Below are 8,068 nucleotides of genomic sequence, written 5' to 3' on the forward strand. Positions count from 1 at the left end.
AATTCGTAGATTTTCAGGATGATTTGAAGGTTATCTAGGTAATTTGGTAGGGACAGGTGACTTGGGGACCCTGCTCTTCTGCCATCTTGCCCCTCCTCCAAGAAGTAGAAAGGAAAGTAAAAAGACCAATAGCTTTGCTCTAGGAAATTTCATAAAAATGAAGGGATTTGATGTGTACAAGTCTGGGTGTGCAGCATTGAACTCCTATCAGTCTGGAAGTAAAGTCACATTGTTGTGCCCAAGATTGTGAATCCAAGAAACCACCAAGGAGCCAACACCGATGCAAACACACGAAGGTTTATTTACAAGCTCGAGGTTGGGTCCAAGTACACCCGACACTGCGGAGCAGGGACTTGGACCCCGAGACTAAGAGGCGTAGCAGCTTTATAGGTGGCCAGCGGCCAATGGGATACACAGAAAGTTGCACAGCCATGTGGGTCCACACGCAGGTGGCCAATTGAATTACATCTTACCCTATAGTATCCATTTGAGCTGGCCTATTACTTTGGTCAGAATTGGCGCGCAGTTTTGGCGGGCACAAAGCAGGGTTACTTTGTTATGAGCCGATTTCGATTAGGGTGTGCCCAGCGGCTTGACTAGGGTGGGGCAGCGCCTTAAGCAATAAGCAGGTCATGTGGGGGTCATACAGGAGGTGGCCGGTGTAGCACAAAATGGAATCAGTCCTGCTCTGCTTGTCCAGGGGTAGGGGATTTTTGTTAAATTTCCTGGGTCCCACAACATATTAGTGGCTTCAAAAGGAAGAAGTCTTAGTTGTTGGGTATATTGTATAACTGCTCCAAGACAATTCAGTGAAAGGGAAGTCAGGATAGGATTATTAGACAATATTCGTATGGCACTATACATATGTGAGGTTCCTGTAAACTCTGACTTACTCAAAAGCCAAAATTGAAACAGTTAATATGGCTTTCCATTCTCTGGTGATTAGTGAAGGTGATGATCACAGTACCCAAAAGGATTAAGTGGCTTGGGTGATGTCAGGACACACTAGGATCTTCTTCCAGTGACATGACTGGGCTTCTGTGCAGCAATGAGATCAGCAGGAATCCTGAGTGGATCCCTCAGGAAGGACATAGTGGCCACTCCTTGGAGAATCCGTGGGGCCTGAATGTCCTCAATGGGAATAGAGGAAGAGTTTCTGGGATGCTGTCCTGGCATTGTCCTGGCCCCTGTTTATATAACAGAGTGGCCATGACAGAGGCCTCCGTAGCCTCTTCCCAAAGGCTCCATAGCCATTTCCACCTGATCCTGACTTCATATGGTTTACCAAGGTTCCTGCCCCCATGAGAGGTTGAGGCTCCTTGGGAGATTTGTGTTCGGGGCTGTTACACTGCAGGGGCCCTGGCAGTCCTACTCACAGAGATATGTGTACAGTTTTTCTATCCTCCACTCCAGTGACTAGGAATGGAATTGTCCCAAATACACAACCACTCAGTTGGGCTGGGACCCCAAGGATCAAGGTGGAAATTTCATGGAAGAGGAGTTGAGGAGATTGCCTTGGTTTATGCTAGGGCACCTGTGGCCATGTGTTCACTGAAGAGTGAAAGGATGTCCTTCACCTTGCACAGTCAGGTGATATTTTCTCTTGAAGATGCAAAGATGAAAGCTGGGAATAGGGTCAGCAGAAGTGACCACTGATTTCTAAATCAAGTATGGAAGAAGGTTGACAGTCATTTTCTAATTGACAATGTCTTATGAAAACACTAAAGGCACTTGACTATTAGCTGGTAAATATAAAATGAATTCGATTTTTGAAATTTCATTATAATGTAAAATCAACAATCTAATTCTATACTATAGGAACCAGAAAAAGAAGGACAAACTAAAACCCAAAGTTAGCAGAAGGGAGGAAATTAATGATATTGGAAAAGATATAAATAAATAATAAATAAATAAAATAAATTTAAAATACAGAGAAAATAAAATATACTAGAGTTTGGTTCTTTAAAAAGTCAGTAACATTGGCAAATGTTTAGCTTGCCTAAGAAAAAAAGGAGACTCGGGATCCCTGGGTGGCGCAGCGGTTTAGCGCCTGCCTTTGGCTCAGGGCGCGATCCTGGAGATCTGGGATCGAATCCCACGTCGGGCTCCCGGTGCATGGAGCCTGCTTCTCCCTCTGCCTATGTCTCTACCTCTCTCTCTCTCTCTCTGTGACTATCATAAATAAATAAAAATTAAAAAAAAGAAAAGAAAAAAAGGAGACTCAAATTACTAAAATTGATTTGAAAATGCAGACATTAGTACATTTTACAGAATTAAATGGATGGTAAGGGAGTGCTACAAACAGTTGTATCTCCCTGCATTGAATTGTCCAGATGAAATGAAAAAATTCTTAGAAACATACACCCTGACAAGAACCAACAATGGAGAAATAGGAAAAATGCAAAGGCATATCACTGGAATGGAGACTGACTCAGTTACCAAAAATGAAACCTATCAAACACCAGCACATATTCCACTTGTATTTCTAAGACTGGCCCCCCCTTGTTTGGCTTTCCCACTGAATTTTAACTTCCAACTGTACACAAGGCAGGGAAGACCAGGATGAACTTCCGTTCAGCTCTTCCCTCTGTCCTGACTGGTGGCTCAGAGCTCACCCATTCTCCCTGATATGCATGTCATGCCCGGGTGGTTTCAGCTGACATGCCATGAAAGATGGTGCTGGGGTGCAGCTGAGGCTCTCATGCTCCAGAACCCACAGCCTCAACCATCCCCTCGAGCTCCCCAGCATCTTCCTCTTACACTGACTGAGAGACTCTGCTGTGCCTGCTCCCCAGACAAACAACACGTGGGCAGCTGGGCCACGACACCCAGAGAGGTTTGTGTTGGGAGCTGAACCGCTGTGGGAGGATCATGTGTACTTTGCATGCAGTAATAAACTCCAACATCCTCAGCCTCCACCCTGCTGATCCTCAGGGTAAAATCTGTGCCAGACCCGCTGCCACTGAACCTGTCTGACACCCCAGTGAAACGGTTGGAAACCAAGTCGATCAGAAGCTGTGGAGACTGGCCTGGCTTTTGCAGGTACCAATACAAATAGGTGTTTCCATTACTGTGCCGGAGACTCTGACTGGCCCTGCAGGAGATGGAGGCCGGCTCTCCAGGGCTGACAGACAGGGACAGTGGGGTCTGTATCATCACAACCTCCCCACTGGATCCTAAAGTAAGAAGAGAGAAGCACAAGGTTATATGCAAACATTGTGAAAAATTATCGTAATTTCCTTTTTGCTCTTTATTTCAGACCAAAATACCTTTTAAGGGATTTTGATTCAAAACTCTAACTTTCCAATTTCAAAAAAAGAAACAGAGATTGGCAAGACATAAGGTGCCTTTAGAGGTCACATAAGCCATCTTCTTCTTCGGTGCCAGGATGGTTCACCAGAGTACACATAGTTCCTTTTCCTTCAGGAATCTTCCTTTCTCACAGATCTAAAGGTCCCATTCAACATCCCAGAGGGCAACACATATCCATCTCACAGGCAAACAGAATTTTCCTGGGAAACAGTGTTGCCCTCAGAGTTCATCCTGTCAACCCCATTTTCCTTCCTCTTTGAGCATTCTGTCCTTACCTGGAAACCATAGCATGAGGAGCCCCAGGAGCTAAGCAAGAAGCCTCATGTTGAGACAATGTTAAACTGATGAGTCCTGATAGGTCAAGACAAGTTGAGAGTTGATCTTTTATCTCAGACTTGCACGGGAAGGTCCTCCCTAGGGGACAATATGCAAATCCCCTGTGGGTGCAGCCAAATGGAAAGAGCCAGCAGGAGAGGGGTACGGCCTCTCATATGAGCAAAGTGTCATAAAAGATTTTCTATGTTTGGAACAAAACTAAAAGAGATACAATCCACGCTGCCTAACTGGGAGAAGGGACATATTTAAATGTTTCTTTCTGTTTCCTCTGCTAGATTTCTACCTCTTTAGCTTATTCTCAGGCATATTTTACACTTTTATTTTAAAAAATGGACCCTGAGTAGCCACAGCAATCTTCAGAAAGAAGAACAAAGCTGGAAGTATCACAATCCTAGATTGCAAACCATACTACAAAGCTATAGTAACCAAAACAGTATGGTCCTGGTACCAAAATAGACACACTGATCTATAGAACAGAATAGAGAGCTCAGACATAAACCTATGCTTATATAGTCAATTTATCCATGATAAAGGAGGCAAGGGTATACAATAGGTATGTCTCTTCAACAAATGGTGTCAAGATAACTAGACAGCAACACTTGAAGGAATGAATGTGAACCAATCTCTTACACCACAGGCAAAAATAAACTCAAAATTGATTAAAGACCTAAGTGTGAGACCAGAAACCATAAAATTCTTAGCAGAATTATCCTTAGCAACATTTTTCTAGCTATGTCTTCTCAGACAAGGGAAACAAAAGCAAAAATAAACAATTGGGATAATACCAAAATGGAAAGCTTTGCACAACAGAGGATACCATCAACAAAAGGAAATGTCAATCTACTAAATGAGAGAAGATATTTGTAAATGATACATCCAATAAGGGGTTAATATCCAAAATATATAAAGTACGTTTACAACTCAACAAACAAAAACCAAATAATCTGATTAAAAGTGGACAGATAACCTGAATAAACATTTTCCAAAGAAGATCTGGGATGGCCAACAGACACATAAAAGATACCAACATCACGAATCATCAGGGGAATGCAAATTAAAACCACAGTGAGACATCCCCTTACACCTGCCAGAATGGTTAGCATCAAAAAGACAAGAAATAACAAGTGTTTGTGAGGATGAAGAGAAAAAGGATCCCTATGCACTGGTGGTGGGAACGTAAATTGGTGCAACTACATTGGAGAACAGTATAGAGTTTAAACTGTATGGAGTCTCCTTAAAACGTTAAAAATAGGAATACCTTACAATCCAGGAATTCCACTTTGTGGTATTTATCCAAAGAAAATGAAAACAATAATTTGAAAAGATAGTATGCAATCCTATGTTTACTGTAGCATTGCTTACGATAGCCAAATATGGAAGCTACCTAAGTTTCCATCAATGAGTGAATGGATAAAGAAGAGGTGCTACATAGGTACAATGGAATGTTTCTCAGCCATAAGAAATCCTGACATTTGTGACCACATGGATGGACTTAGAGGGTATTCTGCTAAGTGAAATAAGTAGGACAGAGAAAGACAAGTGCCCTATGATTTCTTCTATGTTGAATCTAGAAAACAAAACAAATGGACAAACAACAAAATGTAGAACCCAAACTGATAAATACAGAGAACAAGCTAATGGCTGCCAGAGGAAGGAGGTGAGGAAATGATGGGAAAGATGGGTGAGGGGAAGGGGAGGCACAATTTTCCAGTTAGGGAATTAATTAGTCATGGGGATGAAAGTACAGCCCAGGCAATAGGGTCAATGGTATTGCAATAGCGTCCTATGGTGACAGATGGTAGCTACACTGTGGTGAGCAGAATATAACCTATAGAGTTATTGAATCGCTATGTTGTGCACCTGAAGCTGATGTAACATTGCATGTCAACTAGACTTTAAAACATAAGTAAATAAAGAAAATAATCAGGAATTACAAATAGGTCAAGGAGGGAAAAGAGATGGACACTGTGGAACCATGCAGTAAGAACTCGTACTCTCTTCTTATAGTAAAGCCTTTTGATTATATATTTCAACTTATTTTGAAATCATTTTAGACTTGCAAGAAATGTCAAAAGTATTAAGTTTGTTTCCATACCGGTTCTCCAGCTTTCCCCAATGGGAACAGCTTATATAACCTTACCATAATTATCTTAGCCAAAAGTCAACATTGATACAGTGCTATTAACTAATTTATAATCCATATTTGGATTCACTAATTTTTCCATTAAAGTGCTTTTTATGTCCTAGGATAAAATCTAAGAATCTATATTGCACTGCGTTGTCTCCTTAGTTTCCTCTAATCTGCGATGATTATCTCATTTTTATGTATCCTTCCAAACATAATCAAAGGAGCTACTTGTAACACTCTCCTTATTTAGCCATATGCTGACGTTATTGGAAATAGTCTATTTCTATTGGAGATTACCTGTGTTTGTCATAGGTTTTCAGATTTTAGTTATTTTTGTAGCTTGCAACCCAATAGGAAAGATGGAAGAAACAAATTATTTTTGCTCTAAGATGACAAATGTTTCTTTGATGGTCAATTACAACTTGGATGTTATTAGCCTGGAAAATGGAAAAGAGGAATAGGATTGATGAAAACATGGGACTTCTGAAAAATGTGATTTATTAAAATGCCCACCAATGCACAGCTGCTATTGTGTCAATTATTCAGATAAATGAACAGAATTTTCTACCACTTAACGTGCTTCAGAAGTAAAAGGGAAAAAAGTTCAGTTACCTAATTCACTGAGCTACTCACAACTAGGAAGATTGAGTCACCAGTCTCAGGCTAGGACTGATGCATCTTAAGAGTCACAGAGTTAGGACACTATTTCTGAAAATCTCACTTGACGACTATGTAACCATATCTCTATTGCACTTATTTCAGTAACTAGATGATTTCCCAACTTTTTAATTTCTGATCTAATCAAAAGACCGTGTCTTTTGATGACTGTGCAAGGCAAAAATGAAGAGAGGATGCAGATGTTGTGTATATAAGAGAGGAGAGCCGAGAAGGGCCAATCAGATTTACTGGATATAGTGTGTCTGACTTGGGCTTTCAGGGTAAAAAAAAGTGTTCCTGAGACAGAGAGGCCTGTGTTCTTGGAGCTCTGGAGATGAGATGGTGGGCCATTCCTTCAGGGCTCAGCACTGCCCAGTGCCAAGGGGAAAAGAGTCAACATGGAGCCATCATGACCTCAGCTACCTCAGCCACACTGTCCCAGACACTGGTCATTTAAAGAGGATATGCAGACTCCTGGAGTGGTCCAATCGTGGGGTCAGGTGACCAGGCCACAGTTTGGGAGTGAATAATATGGGGATCCCTTCACACTCAGAGGTTTCCAGCATGTCATGGAGGATCAATCTTGGAAGAGAAATAAGCCACAAGGTGGTGATTTTTAATTTGGACTTGAGAGATGTCTCTTCTGCCCAATTTTCCATCTTGACCATAGCTACTGGTTTCATCTAAGCAAAGCCCTATTGGTCATTAACAGGCTGTATGCCAGTTCTGAAGTACTGGGAAATCAGACTTTGCTAACTCTGTCTCTGGAACCAATGGTGATTGCAGATGTGAGCAAGTGTGAGTCTGGCCAATGGGTTCCCAAAGCCATGGCCACGGGCCTGCGAGAGCCTGCATTCTTCCCACTTTGTCACACCTGGATGAGGAGTACCTTGCATGGTGTCCTCCTGATGGCCCCTCAGTGACTAGTCTACATTTTTTTGCCTTTACCAGAGGGACCTCCCACTGTAAGTCCTTCTAACATGTATTTTCTGTAGGGGTTATTTCCCCAGAGTCACACTCTTCCTGCAGCAGTATTTGATGGAGGGAACTCATTTCCAGCTAAATCAAGTACATCATTTGGAGTCTTCCCTAAGTGCTCTTTTCCCTGTGGCCACGGAGTCTGATGGAAAGATGGGCCACAGAAAGATGTGTGAAATTATCTTAGCTGAAAAGGGGAAGCTTTGAGATGTAATCATAAGTGGTAACAAGAAATCATAATAACATCTAAAATCAGTCTGGGCCCTTGGCCATTATTGCCAGACACCTGTGCGCTCTCTTTTGGCCACGTGAAGGGAGACACCCTGAGGTTTTTTCTTTTAAAGATTTTATGTATTTATTCATGAGGGAGGGAGAGAGAGAGAAAGAGAGGCAGAGACACAGGCAGAGGGAGAAGCAGGCTCCATGCAGGGAGTCCGACGTGGGACTCGATCCCGAGTCCTCAGGATCATGCCCTGGACCAAAGGCGGCGCTAAACCGCTGAGCCACTGGGGCTGCCCTTGTTTTCTGTTCTTGATATCATTTCTAGGATAAAGTGAACTTCCCTCTTGTACATTTTCAAACATGTCTTGTTTCTGATGCTTGTAATAAATGACAATTGCTTTCCAGGTTCTATGGTGGGGTGTGGCCACATGAGCT

At 42.3% G+C, this 8,068-nt stretch overlaps 1 long non-coding RNA gene across 1 annotated transcript; it reads right to left on the reverse strand.

Moving 5' to 3' along the window:
• Window positions 1-277: 277 nt before the first annotated feature.
• LOC140600682 (uncharacterized) lies at window positions 278-3,748 on the reverse strand. The gene is made up of 2 exons (XR_012003852.1): window positions 3,588-3,748; window positions 278-3,176 (listed from the first exon to the last, which is right to left on the reverse strand). It is a non-coding gene; the product is annotated as an uncharacterized lncRNA (long non-coding RNA).
• Window positions 3,749-8,068: the final 4,320 nt, after the last annotated feature.

Source organism: Canis lupus, chromosome 12, assembly GCF_048164855.1.
Source record: "Canis lupus baileyi chromosome 12, mCanLup2.hap1, whole genome shotgun sequence".
Classification (NCBI taxonomy): Eukaryota; Metazoa; Chordata; class Mammalia; order Carnivora; family Canidae; genus Canis; species Canis lupus.